The following is a 16,734-nucleotide window of genomic DNA, read 5'->3' on the forward strand; positions in this document are numbered from 1 at the left end:
TCCTACATTGTGCAGTACACCAATTATCTATCCTTTTCATCTCCTGCATTGTGCAGTACACCAATTATCTATCGTTTACACACCCTACATTGTGCAGTACACCAATTATCAATCCTTTACACCTCCTACATTGTGCCGTACACCAATTATCTATCCTTTACACCCCCTACATTGTGCAGTACACCAATTATCTATCCTTTTCACCTCCTATATTGTGCAGTACCCCAATTATCTATCCTTTACACCCCCTACATTGTGCAGTAAACCAATTATCTTCCCTTTACACATCCTACATGGTGCAGTACACCAATTATTTATCCTTTACACCTCCTACATTGTGCAGTACACCAATTATCTATCCTTTACATCCCCTACATTGTGCAGTACACCAATTATCTATCCTTTACATCCCCTACATTGTGCAGTACACCAATTATCTACCCTTTACACCTCCTACATTGTGCAGTAGACCAATTATCAACCCTTTACACCTCCTACATTGTGCAGTACACCAATTATCTTTCCTTTACACCCCCTACATTGTGCAGTACACCAATTATCTATCCTTTACACCTCCTACATTGTGCAGTACACCAATTATCTATCCTTTACACCCCCTACATTGTGCAGTTCACCAATTATCTTTCCTTTACACCCCCTACATTGTGCAGTACACCAATTATCTATCCTTTACTTCCCCTACATTGTGCAGTACACCAATTATCTACCCTTTACACCTCCTACATTGTGCAGTAGACCAATTATCTACCCTTTACACCTCCTACATTGTGCAGTACACCAATTATCTTTCCTTTACACCCCCTACATTGTGCAGTACACCAATTATCTATCCTTTACACCTCCTACATTGTGCAGTACACCATTTATCTATCCTTTACACCTCCTACATTGTGCAGTACACCAATTATCTATCCTTTACATCCCCTATATTGTGCAGTACACCAATTATCTATCCTTTACATCCCCTACATTGTGCAGTACACCAATTATCTACCCTTTACACCTCCTTCATGGTGCAGTACACCAATTATCTATCCTTTACACCCCTTATATTGTGCAGTACACCAATTATCTATCCTTTACACCTCATAAATGGTGCAGTACACCAATTATCTATCCTTTACACTTCCCATATGATGCAGTACACCAATTATCTATCCTGTACACCTACTACATTGTGCAGTACACCAATTATCTATCCTTTACACCCCGTTCATTGTGCAGTACACCAATTATCTATCCTTTACACTAAACATATGGTGCAGTACACCAATTACCTATCCTTTACACCTACTACATTGTACAGTACACCAATTATCTATCCTTTACACCCCGTACATTGTGCAGTACACCACTTATCTATCCTATACAACCCCTACATTGTGCAGTACACCAATTATCTATCCTTTACACCTCCTACATGGTGCAGTACACCAATTATCTATCCTTTACACCCCCTACATTGTGCAGTACACCAATTATCTATCCTTTACTTCCCCTACATTGTGCAGTACACCAATTATCTACCCTTTACACCTCCTACATTGTGCAGTAGACCAATTATCTACCCTTTACACCTCCTACATTGTGCAGTACACCAATTATCTTTCCTTTACACCCCCTACATTGTGCAGTACACCAATTATCTATCCTTTACACCTCCTACATTGTGCAGAACACCATTTATCTATCCTTTACACCTCCTACATTGTGCAGTACACCAATTATCTATCCTTTACATCCCCTATATTGTGCAGTACACCAATTATCTATCCTTTACATCCCCTACATTGTGCAGTACACCAATTATCTACCCTTTACACCTCCTACATGGTGCAGTACACCAATTATCTATCCTTTACACCCCTTATATTGTGCAGTACACCAATTATCTATCCTTTACACCTCATAAATGGTGCAGTACACCAATTATATATCCTTTACACTTCCCATATGATGCAGTACACCAATTATCTATCCTGTACACCTACTACATTGTGCAGTACACCAATTATCTATCCTTTACACCCCGTTCATTGTGCAGTACACCAATTATCTATCCTTTACACTAAACATATGGTGCAGTACACCAATTACCTATCCTTTACACCTACTACATTGTACAGTACACCAATTATCTATCCTTTACACCCCGTACATTGTGCAGTACACCACTTATCTATCCTATACACCCCCTACATTGTGCAGTACACCAATTATCTATCCTTTACACCTCCTACATGGTGCAGTACACCAATTATACTCTCCTTTACACCTCCTACATTGTGCAGTACACCAATTATCTATCCTTTACACCCCTTACATTGTGCAGTACACCATTTATCAATCCTTTAGACCTCCTACATTGTGCAGTACACCAATTATCTATCCTTTACTTCTCCTGCATTGTGCAGTACACCAATTATCTATCGTTTTCACCCCCTACATTGTGCAGTACACCAATTATCAATCCTTTACACCTCCTACATTGTGCCGTACACCAATTATCTATCCTTTACACCCCCTACATTGTGCAGTACACCAATTATCTATCCTTTTCACCTCCTATATTGTGCAGTACCCCAATTATCTATCCTTTACACCCCCTACATTGTGCAGTAAACCAATTATCTTCCCTTTACACCTCCTACATTGTGCAGTACAACAATTATCTATCCTTTACACCTCCTACATTGTGTAGTACACCAATTATCTATCCTTTGCACCTCCTACATGGTGCAGTACACCAATTATCTATCCTTTACACCTCCCAAATGGTGCAGTACACCAATTATCTATCCTTTACACCTCCTACATTGTTCAGTAGACCAATTATCTATCCTTTACACCTCCTACATGGTGCAGTACACCAATTATTTATCCTTTACATCCCCTACATTGTGCAGTACACCAATTATCTATCCTTTACATCCCCTACATTGTGCAGTACACCAATTATCTATCCTTTACATCCCGTACATTGTGCAGTACACCAATTATCTATCCTTTACATCCCCTACATTGTGCAGTACACCAATTATCTACCCTTTACACCTCCTACATTGTGCAGTACACCAATTATCTACACTTTACATCCCCTACATTGTGCAGTACACCAATTATCTACCCTTTACATCCCCTACATGGTGCAGTACACCAATTATCTATCCTTTACATCCCCTACATAGTGCAGTACACCAATTATCTATCCTTTACATCCCCTACATTGTGCAGTACACCAAATATCTATCCTTTACACCTCCTACATTGTGCAGTACACCAATTATCTATCCTTTGCACCTCCTACATTGTGCAGGACACCAATTATCTATCCTTTGCTCCTCCTACATGGTGCAGTACACCAATTATCTATCCTTTACACCTCCTACATTGTGCAGTAGACCAATTATGTATCCTTTACACCTCCTACATGGTGCAGTACACCAATTATCTATCCTCTACACCTCCTACATTGTGCAGTACACCAGTTATCTATCCTTTGCACCTCCTACATTATGCAGTACACCAATTATCTATCCTTTACACCCCCTACATTGTGCAGTACACCAATTATCTATCCTTTACACTTCCCATATGGTGCAGTACACCAATTACCTATCCTTTACACCTACTACATTGTGCAGTACACCAATTATCTATCCTTTACACCCCGTACATTGTGCAGTACACCACTTATCTATCCTATACACCCCCTACATTGTGCAGTACACCAATTATCTATCCTTTACACCAAATAAATTGTGCAGTACAATGATTATCTATCTTTTACACTTCCCATATGGTGCAGTACACCAATTATCTATCCTTTACACCTCCTACATGGTGCAGTACACCAATTATCTATCCTTTACACTTCCAACATTGTGCAGTACACCAATTACCTATCCATTACACCCCTTACATTGTGCAGTACACCATTTATCAATCCTTTAGACCTCCTACATTGTGCAGTACACCAATTATCTATCCTTTTCATCTCCTGCATTGTGCAGTACACCAATTATCTATCGTTTACACCCCCTACATTGTGCAGTACACCAATTATCAATCCTTTACACCTCCTACATTGTGCCGTACACCAATTATCTATCCTTTACACCCCCTACATTGTGCAGTACACCAATTATCTATCCTTTTCACCTCCTATATTGTGCAGTACCCCAATTATCTATCCTTTACACCCCCTACATTGTGCAGTAAACCAATTATCTTCCCTTTACACCTCCTACATTGTGCAGTACACCAATTATCTATACTTTACACCTCCTACATTGTGTAGTACACCAATTATCTATCCTTTGCACCTCCTACATGTTGCAGTACACCAATTATTTATCCTTTGCACCTCCTACATGGTGCAGTACACCAATTATCTATCCTTTGCACCTCCTACATGGTGCAGTACACCAATTACCTATCCTTTACACCTACTACATTGTGCAGTACACCAATTATCTATCCTTTACACCCCGTACATTGTGCAGTACACCAATTATCTATCCTTTACAACTCCCAAATGGTGCAGTACACCAATTATCTATCCTTTACACCTCCTACATTGTTCAGTACACCAATTATCTATCCTTTGCACCTCCTACATTGTGCAGTACACCAATTATCTATCCTTTGCTCCTCCTACATGGTGCAGTACACCAATTATCTATCCTTTACACCTCCTACATTGTGCAGTAGACCAATTATGTATCCTTTACACCTCCTACATGGTGCAGTACACCAATTATCTATCCTCTACACCTCCTACATTGTGCAGTACACCAGTTATCTATCCTTTGCACCTCCTACATTATGCAGTACACCAATTATCTATCCTTTACACCCCCTACATTGTGCAGTACACCAATTATCTATCCTTTACACTTCCCATATGGTGCAGTACACCAATTACCTTTCCTTTACACCTACTACATTGTGCAGTACACCAATTATCTATCCTTTACACCCCGTACATTGTGCAGTACACCACTTATCTATCCTATACACCCCCTACATTGTGCAGTACACCAATTATCTATCCTTTACACCAAATAAATTGTGCAGTACAATGATTATCTATCTTTTACACTTCCCATATGGTGCAGTACACCAATTATCTATCCTTTACACCTCCTACATGGTGCAGTACACCAATTATCTATCCTTTACACTTCCAACATTGTGCAGTACACCAATTACCTATCCTTTACACCCCTTACATTGTGCAGTACACCATTTATCAATCCTTTAGACCTCCTACATTGTGCAGTACACCAATTATCTATCCTTTTCATCTCCTGCATTGTGCAGTACACCAATTATCTATCGTTTACACCCCCTACATTGTGCAGTACACCAATTATCAATCCTTTACACCTCCTACATTGTGCCGTACACCAATTATCTATCCTTTACACCCCCTACATTGTGCAGTACACCAATTATCTATCCTTTTCACCTCCTATATTGTACAGTACCCCAATTATCTATCCTTTACACCCCCTACATTGTGCAGTAAACCAATTATCTTCCCTTTACACATCCTACATGGTGCAGTACACCAATTATTTATCCTTTACACCTCCTACATTGTGCAGTACACCAATTATCTATCCTTTACATCCCCTACATTGTGCAGTACACCAATTATCTATCCTTTACATCCCCTACATTGTGCAGTACACCAATTATCTACCCTTTACACCTCCTACATTGTGCAGTAGACCAATTATCAACCCTTTACACCTCCTACATTGTGCAGTACACCAATTATCTTTCCTTTACACCCCCTACATTGTGCAGTACACCAATTATCTATCCTTTACACCTCCTACATTGTGCAGTACACCAATTATCTATCCTTTACACCCCCTACATTGTGCAGTTCACCAATTATCTTTCCTTTACACCCCCTACATTGTGCAGTACACCAATTATCTATCCTTTACTTCCCCTACATTGTGCAGTACACCAATTATCTACCCTTTACACCTCCTACATTGTGCAGTAGACCAATTATCTACCCTTTACACCTCCTACATTGTGCAGTACACCAATTATCTTTCCTTTACACCCCCTACATTGTGCAGTACACCAATTATCTATCCTTTACACCTCCTACATTGTGCAGTACACCATTTATCTATCCTTTACACCTCCTACATTGTGCAGTACACCAATTATCTATCCTTTACATCCCCTATATTGTGCAGTACACCAATTATCTATCCTTTACATCCCCTACATTGTGCAGTACACCAATTATCTACCCTTTACACCTCCTTCATGGTGCAGTACACCAATTATCTATCCTTTACACCCCTTATATTGTGCAGTACACCAATTATCTATCCTTTACACCTCATAAATGGTGCAGTACACCAATTATCTATCCTTTACACTTCCCATATGATGCAGTACACCAATTATCTATCCTGTACACCTACTACATTGTGCAGTACACCAATTATCTATCCTTTACACCCCGTTCATTGTGCAGTACACCAATTATCTATCCTTTACACTAAACATATGGTGCAGTACACCAATTACCTATCCTTTACACCTACTACATTGTACAGTACACCAATTATCTATCCTTTACACCCCGTACATTGTGCAGTACACCACTTATCTATCCTATACAACCCCTACATTGTGCAGTACACCAATTATCTATCCTTTACACCTCCTACATGGTGCAGTACACCAATTATCTATCCTTTACACCCCCTACATTGTGCAGTACACCAATTATCTATCCTTTACTTCCCCTACATTGTGCAGTACACCAATTATCTACCCTTTACACCTCCTACATTGTGCAGTAGACCAATTATCTACCCTTTACACCTCCTACATTGTGCAGTACACCAATTATCTTTCCTTTACACCCCCTACATTGTGCAGTACACCAATTATCTATCCTTTACACCTCCTACATTGTGCAGAACACCATTTATCTATCCTTTACACCTCCTACATTGTGCAGTACACCAATTATCTATCCTTTACATCCCCTATATTGTGCAGTACACCAATTATCTATCCTTTACATCCCCTACATTGTGCAGTACACCAATTATCTACCCTTTACACCTCCTACATGGTGCAGTACACCAATTATCTATCCTTTACACCCCTTATATTGTGCAGTACACCAATTATCTATCCTTTACACCTCATAAATGGTGCAGTACACCAATTATATATCCTTTACACTTCCCATATGATGCAGTACACCAATTATCTATCCTGTACACCTACTACATTGTGCAGTACACCAATTATCTATCCTTTACACCCCGTTCATTGTGCAGTACACCAATTATCTATCCTTTACACTAAACATATGGTGCAGTACACCAATTACCTATCCTTTACACCTACTACATTGTACAGTACACCAATTATCTATCCTTTACACCCCGTACATTGTGCAGTACACCACTTATCTATCCTATACACCCCCTACATTGTGCAGTACACCAATTATCTATCCTTTACACCTCCTACATGGTGCAGTACACCAATTATACTCTCCTTTACACCTCCTACATTGTGCAGTACACCAATTATCTATCCTTTACACCCCTTACATTGTGCAGTACACCATTTATCAATCCTTTAGACCTCCTACATTGTGCAGTACACCAATTATCTATCCTTTACTTCTCCTGCATTGTGCAGTACACCAATTATCTATCGTTTTCACCCCCTACATTGTGCAGTACACCAATTATCAATCCTTTACACCTCCTACATTGTGCCGTACACCAATTATCTATCCTTTACACCCCCTACATTGTGCAGTACACCAATTATCTATCCTTTTCACCTCCTATATTGTGCAGTACCCCAATTATCTATCCTTTACACCCCCTACATTGTGCAGTAAACCAATTATCTTCCCTTTACACCTCCTACATTGTGCAGTACAACAATTATCTATCCTTTACACCTCCTACATTGTGTAGTACACCAATTATCTATCCTTTGCACCTCCTACATGGTGCAGTACACCAATTATCTATCCTTTACACCTCCCAAATGGTGCAGTACACCAATTATCTATCCTTTACACCTCCTACATTGTTCAGTAGACCAATTATCTATCCTTTACACCTCCTACATGGTGCAGTACACCAATTATTTATCCTTTACATCCCCTACATTGTGCAGTACACCAATTATCTATCCTTTACATCCCCTACATTGTGCAGTACACCAATTATCTATCCTTTACATCCCGTACATTGTGCAGTACACCAATTATCTATCCTTTACATCCCCTACATTGTGCAGTACACCAATTATCTACCCTTTACACCTCCTACATTGTGCAGTACACCAATTATCTACACTTTACATCCCCTACATTGTGCAGTACACCAATTATCTACCCTTTACATCCCCTACATGGTGCAGTACACCAATTATCTATCCTTTACATCCCCTACATAGTGCAGTACACCAATTATCTATCCTTTACATCCCCTACATTGTGCAGTACACCAAATATCTATCCTTTACACCTCCTACATTGTGCAGTACACCAATTATCTATCCTTTGCACCTCCTACATTGTGCAGGACACCAATTATCTATCCTTTGCTCCTCCTACATGGTGCAGTACACCAATTATCTATCCTTTACACCTCCTACATTGTGCAGTAGACCAATTATGTATCCTTTACACCTCCTACATGGTGCAGTACACCAATTATCTATCCTCTACACCTCCTACATTGTGCAGTACACCAGTTATCTATCCTTTGCACCTCCTACATTATGCAGTACACCAATTATCTATCCTTTACACCCCCTACATTGTGCAGTACACCAATTATCTATCCTTTACACTTCCCATATGGTGCAGTACACCAATTACCTATCCTTTACACCTACTACATTGTGCAGTACACCAATTATCTATCCTTTACACCCCGTACATTGTGCAGTACACCACTTATCTATCCTATACACCCCCTACATTGTGCAGTACACCAATTATCTATCCTTTACACCAAATAAATTGTGCAGTACAATGATTATCTATCTTTTACACTTCCCATATGGTGCAGTACACCAATTATCTATCCTTTACACCTCCTACATGGTGCAGTACACCAATTATCTATCCTTTACACTTCCAACATTGTGCAGTACACCAATTACCTATCCATTACACCCCTTACATTGTGCAGTACACCATTTATCAATCCTTTAGACCTCCTACATTGTGCAGTACACCAATTATCTATCCTTTTCATCTCCTGCATTGTGCAGTACACCAATTATCTATCGTTTACACCCCCTACATTGTGCAGTACACCAATTATCAATCCTTTACACCTCCTACATTGTGCCGTACACCAATTATCTATCCTTTACACCCCCTACATTGTGCAGTACACCAATTATCTATCCTTTTCACCTCCTATATTGTGCAGTACCCCAATTATCTATCCTTTACACCCCCTACATTGTGCAGTAAACCAATTATCTTCCCTTTACACCTCCTACATTGTGCAGTACACCAATTATCTATACTTTACACCTCCTACATTGTGTAGTACACCAATTATCTATCCTTTGCACCTCCTACATGTTGCAGTACACCAATTATTTATCCTTTGCACCTCCTACATGGTGCAGTACACCAATTATCTATCCTTTGCACCTCCTACATGGTGCAGTACACCAATTACCTATCCTTTACACCTACTACATTGTGCAGTACACCAATTATCTATCCTTTACACCCCGTACATTGTGCAGTACACCAATTATCTATCCTTTACAACTCCCAAATGGTGCAGTACACCAATTATCTATCCTTTACACCTCCTACATTGTTCAGTACACCAATTATCTATCCTTTGCACCTCCTACATTGTGCAGTACACCAATTATCTATCCTTTGCTCCTCCTACATGGTGCAGTACACCAATTATCTATCCTTTACACCTCCTACATTGTGCAGTAGACCAATTATGTATCCTTTACACCTCCTACATGGTGCAGTACACCAATTATCTATCCTCTACACCTCCTACATTGTGCAGTACACCAGTTATCTATCCTTTGCACCTCCTACATTATGCAGTACACCAATTATCTATCCTTTACACCCCCTACATTGTGCAGTACACCAATTATCTATCCTTTACACTTCCCATATGGTGCAGTACACCAATTACCTTTCCTTTACACCTACTACATTGTGCAGTACACCAATTATCTATCCTTTACACCCCGTACATTGTGCAGTACACCACTTATCTATCCTATACACCCCCTACATTGTGCAGTACACCAATTATCTATCCTTTACACCAAATAAATTGTGCAGTACAATGATTATCTATCTTTTACACTTCCCATATGGTGCAGTACACCAATTATCTATCCTTTACACCTCCTACATGGTGCAGTACACCAATTATCTATCCTTTACACTTCCAACATTGTGCAGTACACCAATTACCTATCCTTTACACCCCTTACATTGTGCAGTACACCATTTATCAATCCTTTAGACCTCCTACATTGTGCAGTACACCAATTATCTATCCTTTTCATCTCCTGCATTGTGCAGTACACCAATTATCTATCGTTTACACCCCCTACATTGTGCAGTACACCAATTATCAATCCTTTACACCTCCTACATTGTGCCGTACACCAATTATCTATCCTTTACACCCCCTACATTGTGCAGTACACCAATTATCTATCCTTTTCACCTCCTATATTGTACAGTACCCCAATTATCTATCCTTTACACCCCCTACATTGTGCAGTAAACCAATTATCTTCCCTTTACACCTCCTACATTGTGCAGTACAACAATTATCTATACTTTACACCTCCTACATTGTGTAGTACACCAATTATCTATCCTTTGCACCTCCTACATGGTGCAGTACACCAATTATTTATCCTTTGCACCTCCTACATGGTGCAGTACACCAATTATCTATCCTTTGCACCTCCTACATGGTGCAGTACACCAATTACCTATCCTTTACACCTACTACATTGTGCAGTACACCAATTATCTATCCTTTACACCCCGTACATTGTGCAGTACACCAATTATCTATCCTTTACACCTCCCAAATGGTGCAGTACACCAATTATCTATCCTTTACACCTCCTACATTGTTCAGTAGACCAATTATCTATCCTTTACACCTCCTACATGGTGCAGTTCACCAATTATTTATCCTTTGCACCTCCTACATGGTGCAGTACACCAATTATCTATCCTTTGCACATCCTACATTGTGCAGTACGCCAATTATCTATCCTTTGCACCTCCTACATGGTGCAGTACACCAATTACCTATCCTTTGCACCTACTACATTGTGCTGTACACCAATTATCTATCCTTTACACCCCGTACATTGTGCAGTACACCAATTATCTATCCTTTACACCTCCCAAATGGTGCAGTACACCAATTATCTATCCTTTACACCTTCTACATTTTGCAGTACACAAATTATCTATCCTTTACATCCGCTACATTGTGCAGTACACCAATTATCTATATTTTACATCCCCTACATTGTGCAGTACAACAATTATCTATCCTTGACACCCCCTACATTGTGCAGTTCACCAATTATCTATCCTTTACACCCCCTACATTGTGCAGTAGACCAATTATCTACCCTTTACACCCCCTACATTGTGCAGTACACCAATTATCTACCCTTTACACCCCCTACATTGTGCAGTACACCAATTATGTATCCTTTACACCTCCTACATGGTGCAGTACACCAATTATCTATCCTTTACACCCAAACATTGTGCAGTACACCAATTATCTATCCTTTACACCTCCTACATTGTGTAGTACACCAATTGTCTATCCTTTGCACCTCCTACTTTGTGCAGTACACCAATTATCTATGTTTTACACCTCCTACATTGTGCAGTACACCAATTATCTATCCTTTACATCCCCTACATTGTGCAGTACACCAATTATCTATCCTTTACACCTCCTACATTGTGCAGTACACCAATTATCTATCCTTTGCTCCTCCTACATGGTGCAGTACACCAATTATCTATCCTTTACACCTCCTACATTGTGCAGTAGACCAATTATGTATCCTTTACACCTCCTACATGGTGCAGTACACCAATTATCTATCCTCTACACCTCCTACATTGTGCAGTACACCAATTATCTATCCTTTGCACCTCCTACATTGTGCAGTACACCAATTATCTATCCTTTACACCCCATACTTTGTGCAGTACACCAATTATCTATCCTTTACACTTCCCATATGATGCAGTACACCAATTACCTATCCTTTACACCTACTACATTGTGCAGTACACCAATTATCTATCCTTTACACCACATAAATTGTGCAGTACAATGATTATCTATCTTTTACACTTCCCATATGGTGCAGTACACCAATTATCTATCCTTTACACCTCCTACATTGTGCAGTACATCAATTATCTATCCTTTACACCCCTTACATTGTGCAGTACACCAATCATCTATCGTTTACACCCCCTACATTGTGCAGTACACCAATTATCAATCCTTTACACCTCCTACATTGTGCCGTACACCAATTATCTATCCTTTACACCCCCTACATTGTGCAGTACACCAATTATCTATCCTTTCCACCTCCTATATTGTGCAGTACCCCAATTATCTATCCTTTACATCCCCTACATTTTGCAGTAAACCAATTATCTTCCCTTTACACCTCCTACATTGTGCAGTACACCAATTATCTATACTTTACACCTCCTACATTGTGTAGTACACCAATTATCTATCCTTTGCACCTCCTACATGGTGCAGTACACCAATTATTTATCCTTTGCTCCTCCTACATGGTGCAGTACACCAATTATCTATCCTTTGCACCTCCTACATGATGCAGTACACCAATTACCTATCCTTTACACCTACTACATTGTGCAGTACACCAATTATCTATCCTTTACACCCCGTACATTGTGCAGTACACCAATTATCTATCCTTTACACCTCCCAAATGGTGCAGTACACCAATTATCTATCCTTTACACCTCCTACATTGTTCAGTAGACCAATTATCTATCCTTTACACCTCCTACATGGTGCAGTTCACCAATTATTTATCCTTTGCACCTCCTACATGGTGCAGTACACCAAGTATCTATCCTTTGCACCTCCTACATGGTGCAGTACACCAATTATCTATCCTTTGCACCTCCTACATGGTGCAGTACACCAATTACCTATCCTTTTCACCTACTACATTGTGCTGTACACCAATTATCTATCCTTTACACCCCGTACATTGTGCAGTACACCAATTATCTATCCTTTACACCTCCCAAATGGTGGAGTACACCAATTATCTATCCTTTACACCTCCTACATTGTGCAGTACACAAATTATCTATCCTTTACATCCCCTACATTGTGCAGTACACCAATTATCTATCCTTTACACCCCAACATTGTGCAGTACACCAATTATCTATCCTTTACATCCCCTACATTGTGCAGTACACCAATTATCTATCCTTTACACCCCAGCATTGTGCAGTACACCAATTATCTATCCTTTACACCCCCTATATTGTGCAGTACACCAATTATCTATCCTTTACACCCCCTACATTGTGCAGTACACCAATTATCTATCCTTTACACCTCCTACATTGTGCAGTACACCAATTATCTATCCTTTACACCTCCTACATTGTGCAGTACACCAATTATCTATCCTTTTCACCCCCTATATTGTGCAGTACACCAATTATTTATCCTTTAAACCCCCTACATTGTGCAGTACACCAATTATCAATCCTTTACACCTCCTACATTGTGCAGTATACCAATTATCAATCCTTTACACCTCCTACATTGTTCAGTACACCAATTATCTATCCTTTCACCTCATACATTGTGCAGTACACCAATTATCTATCCTTTACACCCCATACATTCTGCAATACACCAATTATCTATCCTTTACACCTCCTACATTGTGCAGTACACCAATTGTCTATCCTTTACACCTCCTACATTGTGCAGTACACCAATTATCTATGTTTTATACCTCCTACATTGTGCAGTACACCAATTATCTATCCTTTACATCCCCTACATTGTGCAGTACACCAATTATCTATCCTATACACCCCCTACATTGTGCAGTACACCAATTATCTATCCTTTACTCCACATAAATGGTGCAGTACAATGATTAGCTATCCTTTACACTTCCCATATGGTGCAGTACACCAATTATCTATCCTTTACACCTCCTACATGGTGCACTATACCAATTATCTATCCTTTACACCTCCTACATTGTGCAGTACACCAATTATCTATCCTTTACACCCCTTACATTGTGCAGTACACCAATTATCTATCCTTTACATCTCCTGCATTGTGCAGTACACCAATTATCTATCGTTTACACCCCCTACATTGTGCAGTACACCAATTATCAATCCTTTACACCTCCTACATTGTGCCGTACACCAATTATCTATCCTTTACACCCCCTACATTGTGCAGTACACCAATTATCTATCCTTTTCACCTCCTATATTGTGCAGTACCCCAATTATCTATCCTTTACACTCCCTACATTGTGCAGTAAACCAATTATCTTCCCTTTACACCTCCTACATTGTGCAGTACACCAATTATCTATCCTTTACACCTCCTACATTGTGTAGTACACCAATTATCTATCCTTTGCACCTCCTACATGGTGCAGTACACCTATTATTTATCCTTTGCACCTCCTACATGGTGCAGTACACCAATTATCTATCCTTTGCACCTCCTACATGGTGCAGTACACCAATTACCTATCCTTTACACCTACTACATTGTGCAGTACACCAATTATCTATCCTTTACACCCCGTACATTGTGCAGTACACCAATTATCTATCCTTTACACCTCCCAAATGGTGCAGTACACCAATTATCTATCCTTTACACCTCCTACATTGTTCAGTAGACCAATTATCTATCCTTTACACCTCCTACATGGTGCAGTTCACCAATTATTTATCCTTTGCACCTCCTACATGGTGCAGTACACCAATTATCTATCCTTTGCACCTCCTACATTGTGTAGTACACCAATTATCTATCCTTTGCACCTCCTACATGGTGCAGTACACCAATTACCTATCCTTTGCACCTACTACATTGTGCTGTACACCAATTATCTATCCTTTACACCTCCTACATTGTGCAGTACACCAATTATCTATCCTTTACACCCAAACATTGTGCAGTACACCAATTATCTATCCTTTACACCCCCTATATTGTGCAGTACACCAATTATCTATCCTTTACACCCCCTACATTGTGCAGTACACCACTTATCTATCCTTTACACTTCCCATATGGTGCAGTACACTAATTATCTTTCCTTTACACCTCCTACATTGTGCAGTAGACCAATTATCTACCCTTTACACCCCCTACATTGTGCAGTACACCAAGTATCTACCCGTTACACCCCCTACATTGTGCAGTACACCAATTATCTATCCTTTACACCTCCTACATGGTGCAGTACACCAATTATCTTTCCTCTACACCTCCTACATTGTGCAGTACACCAATTATCTATCCTTTACACCCCCTACATTGTGCAGTACACCAGTTATCTATCCTTTACACTTCCCATATGGTGCAGTACACCAATTACCTATCCTTTACACTTACTACATTGTGCAGTACACCAATTATCTATCCTTTACACCCCGTACATTGTGCAGTACACCACTTATCTATCCTATACACCCCCTACATTGTGCAGTACACCAATTATCTATCCTTTACACCTCCTACATTGTGCAGTACACCAATTATCTATCCTTTACACCCCCTACATTGTGCAGTACACCAGTTATCTATCCTTTACACTTCCCATATGGTGCAGTACACCAATTACCTATCCTTTACACCTACTACATTGTGCAGTACACCAATTATCTATCCTTTACACCCCGTACATTGTGCAGTACACCAAGTATCTATCCTTTACATCCCCTACATTGTGCAGTACACCAATTATCTATCCTTTACACCTCCTACATTGTGCAGTACTCCAATTGTCTATCCTTTACACCTCCTACATTGTGCAGTACACCAATTATCTATGTTTTACACCTCCTACATTGTGCAGTAGACCAATTATCTATCCTTTACATCCCCTACATTGTGCAGTACTCCAATTATCTATCCTATACACCCCCTACATTGTGCAGTACTCCAATTATCTATCCTTTACACCACATAAATGGTGCAGTACAATGATTATCTATCCTTTACACTTCCCATATGGTGCAGTACACCAATTATCTATCCTTTACACCCCTTACATTGTGCAGTACACCATTTATCAATCCTTTAGACCTCCTACATTGTGCAGTACACCAATTATCTATCCTTTACATCTCCTGCATTGTGCAGTACACCAATTATCTATCGTTTACACCCCCTACATTGTGCAGTACACCAATTATCAATCCTTTACACCTCCTACATTGTGCCGTACACCAATTAGCTATCCTTTACACCCCCTACATTGTGCAGTACACCAATTATCTATCCTTTTCACCTCCTATATTGTGCAGTACCCCAATTATCTATCCTTTACACCCCCTACATT

At 39.8% G+C, this 16,734-nt stretch overlaps 1 protein-coding gene across 2 annotated transcripts in view; it reads left to right on the forward strand.

The window, feature by feature from the left end:
* COLEC10 (collectin subfamily member 10) overlaps positions 1-16,734 on the forward strand; it is a 527,644-nt gene that overhangs the window by 247,061 nt on the left and 263,849 nt on the right. The gene's annotated exons all lie outside the window — the stretch shown is intronic.

The sequence above is a fragment of the Taudactylus pleione genome, unplaced genomic scaffold (genome assembly GCF_031769625.1).
Source record: "Taudactylus pleione unplaced genomic scaffold, aTauple2 ptg000510l, whole genome shotgun sequence".
In the NCBI taxonomy this organism is placed as follows: Eukaryota; Metazoa; Chordata; class Amphibia; order Anura; family Myobatrachidae; genus Taudactylus; species Taudactylus pleione.